This window comes from Chiloscyllium plagiosum, unplaced genomic scaffold, assembly GCF_004010195.1.
Source record: "Chiloscyllium plagiosum isolate BGI_BamShark_2017 unplaced genomic scaffold, ASM401019v2 scaf_55, whole genome shotgun sequence".
NCBI lineage: Eukaryota > Metazoa > Chordata > Chondrichthyes > Orectolobiformes > Hemiscylliidae > Chiloscyllium > Chiloscyllium plagiosum.
This window is the reverse complement of record NW_025215378.1, coordinates 133,154-136,521: the sequence shown is the minus strand read 5'-3', so window position 1 is coordinate 136,521 and position 3,368 is coordinate 133,154.

Sequence of the window (3,368 nt, the reverse complement as noted above, 5' to 3'; positions counted from 1 at the left end):
TTGTTTGGGGGGGGACTGAGACAGGAGTTGGGGTGTGGTTTAGTGTCGGGTTTGGGGTTAGTGTGGGGGGAACTGGGGTGGGGGTTGGGGTGGGGTTTAGTGTGGGGAATGTACCTTCAGCTGCTGTGCTCTGGAACTGCCTCCCTACATTTCAGCGCCTCATGACCTTGCTTTGCTATTTCCCGTTCTCCTTGAGACCTTCCTCTTTGACAAACTGTTGGCCACCTGTCCCCCCTACATCCCAGTGTGGTGCAGGGTCTTATTTCAGTTCAGAAGACTCAGGATGGCTATAAAAATGTGCTATCAAAGGTGCTATAAAAATGTATATAATTGTTGCTATATTCCCTAGAGCAGATTTTGTGGGGTGTGTAGCAGGGCAATGTTCCACAGTGAAACCCTTAATATAATCCTCAAGGGTTTACTCCTTAACATGTCAAGTGTGGAATGAACAGGGAGTGTTGTCACTAATTACAGGTTAATGACACGTCAAGATGTTACTCCTGTGTTTCCAGGTGTGAGTAGACTCCCTTCAACTTGGAAATAATCACCAGGGAGGCCTGAAACATTTTACATGTTAAAACAGTTTGATTGCATTTTTAAACATGAAACTTTTAAGAGGTCCAGTCATTCTTGATATAAAGTGAAACCTGTGGGGTTTTTTCGGAATGATTCATGACACATTTTAAAGATCACTCTTCGAAATGATCTCAAATCAAAGCCATTGTGCTTTAAATTTTTAATCTTGAGAAAAATATGTTTCAATTTTTAACTTTGGAATATTAATCATGTCTACCGATTTTGATTTCCAATTCCTTATTACTGCAGTAGCTGCTTAAGGCTAAAGCCATAGCAACCAGGGTGACTCTCTCATTACAGAGAGACGATGGGTGGTGAATTAACCTGAGGGTCACCATGCCTCAGGCAAGGGGGGAAGGTTCAGAAAGAGAGTCCTTCATGGTCACCTCAGTCAGTGCGGGAATCAAACCCACAACGTTGGCATCACTTTGCAGCTGAAACCAGTCCTCCAGCCAACTGAGCTAACCCTCTATTTGGGCAAGTAACCTACAGCCTCAGGCTAAAGGTCTGGGGATGTGGGTTAGAATCTCACCATGTCAGATGGTACATTTTTGAATTCAGTTTAAAAGTATTTGTCCCTGTAACCACTGTCAATAGACTCATCCACGAATGACCTTTGGGTAAGAAAATCTACCGTCCTTACCTGGTCAGGCCTACATGTGACTCCAGACCCAAGTTACAAGTACTAGACAGAAAGGACTTCAGGGATCTTGCTGTGCATTATTGAATTGTCCTCTTTCTCACATTGCGACAGGGACTACACATCAATTATTTTGTTGGTTGTGAGGGGCATTGGGACATCCTGAGAAAGGAAATGAGAGTCTTTTCTCTCTGAGATCGATTGAACATTTGGGTGAGCATTGATTACAGACTGCAACTTTAAAGTTCCACTGTCCTTTTCATGTATGACTGTGTTAATGTGCACGAATGCGTGTATGTGTGTGTGACCGTGTGCGTGTGTGCATGTGTGTTAGCGTGCATGTATTGTGTGTGCTGTTTTGTGCTAGTGTGCGTTAGCGTGGGTACATTAATGAATGTTAGTGCATGTGTGTGAGTTTGTGTGTGTTAGTGTGCGTGTGCATTAATGAATGTGTGTGTGTTAGTAAATGTGAGTGTGCATGTGTGTGTTAGTGTGCGTGAGTGTGTGTGCATGTCTGAGTGTATATGCAAGCATGTGAGTATGTATGTGTGAATGACTGTGTGATTGTGTGTGTGTGTCTGTATGTACAAGCGTGAAGGGGTGTGTGAGAGCAGGGGTGTACGGGTGTGTGTGTACGTACACGGAAAGGCCTGGATCCCTCAGGCACAGTGAGTGCCTCAGACTCTCTGCGTACTGGAAGTGTCGAGTTATAAATTCCTGAACATGACAGCTGACAAATTGATGGTGTGTCCTGTCTATGGAATCCTGTCACACAGAGTGACTAATGGACATTGTACTCCTTCCTGTGCTGTCTGCTGGCTCTGCTGATCTGACCGTGACACTAACAGCAAAGTTACATTACTCAGAGACTTCAACATCCCTGTGGTTAATTGAGATACAACTACCCAATGCTGCTGCAAATACCAGGGGCAGTGAAGTGGCATCTGACTGAGTCAGATCCATTTATATCACGGAAACATTATAATCTACCTCCTGCAGGCTTGTTTCACAATGCTACATCTCTACACTGCCACTGTGTAAAGACAGAAATTGCATTCGTATAGTACCCTTGCACGACCTCAGGCTGTCTCAAAGCACTTCACTCCCTGCACGCATTTACATATTGGGTAGGGGTCAGTTAGCAATGTAGGATAATGCCAACAGCATGGGTTTAATTCCCACAGCAGCTGAGGTTACCGTGAAAGACTCTCTCTTGACCTGAGGGTCATTACATGGACAATTTTCTCTCTCTAATGAGAACAGCCCTTCGGTCTGGTAAGACAATGGTTGTCTTGACCCCTTTTTATAAGTTATCAATACATTTCCATTTGCTTTGGTATGTGCATGTTAAGTCCAAAAGAAATAGTTACCTGTTGGATGTGATAAGTCAGCATTTGCTAATTGATCCTGAATATGCTGCACCAATTTGAGATAATCAGTCCAGCTCCAAAAGTTGGAGAAAGTGAGCACTGCAGATGCTGGAGATCAGAGTCGAGAGTGTGGTGCTGGAAAAGTAAAGCAGGTCAGGCAGCATCCATGGAGCAAGAAAATCGATATTTTGGGCAATAAGTCTTTCATCAGGAAGGGCATATCAGCCTCATTCCTGATGAAAGGCTTATGCCTGAAATGTCGATTCTGCTGCCCCTCGGATGCTGCCTGACCGGCTGTGCTTTTCTGACATCACAACTCTTGAATCAGCTCCCAAAATTGTTCATTTCTGCTTCTAGAGCAGTGTACATTCACATACAGGGAGCCATTCTCTACAGACAGAAGTAATATTGTCGAATCCAGCATCTTTTTGAGAATTCTCTGGCAGATTCTGAACCTGTAGCTTCCCCTTTACTTTCCAAACCAAACCAAAGAGAGTGAACTTCCAACAAATCAGCAGCCTCTTCCCCTCAGGTAGAGGTTGTTGTGCCCATTTGAAATTTGGCATTCTTGCATTTGTCCTGATGAGTGCAGGATTAAAAACTTCAGCGACATGGGGCAACACGGTGGCTTAGTGGGTCGCACTGCTGTCTCACAGCACTAGGGACCCAGGTTCGGTTCCTGCCTCGGGTGACTGTCTGTGTGGAGTTTGCACATTCTCCCCGTGTCTGCGTGGGTTTCCTCCGGGTGCTCCAGTTTCCTCCACAGTCCAAAGATGTGCAGG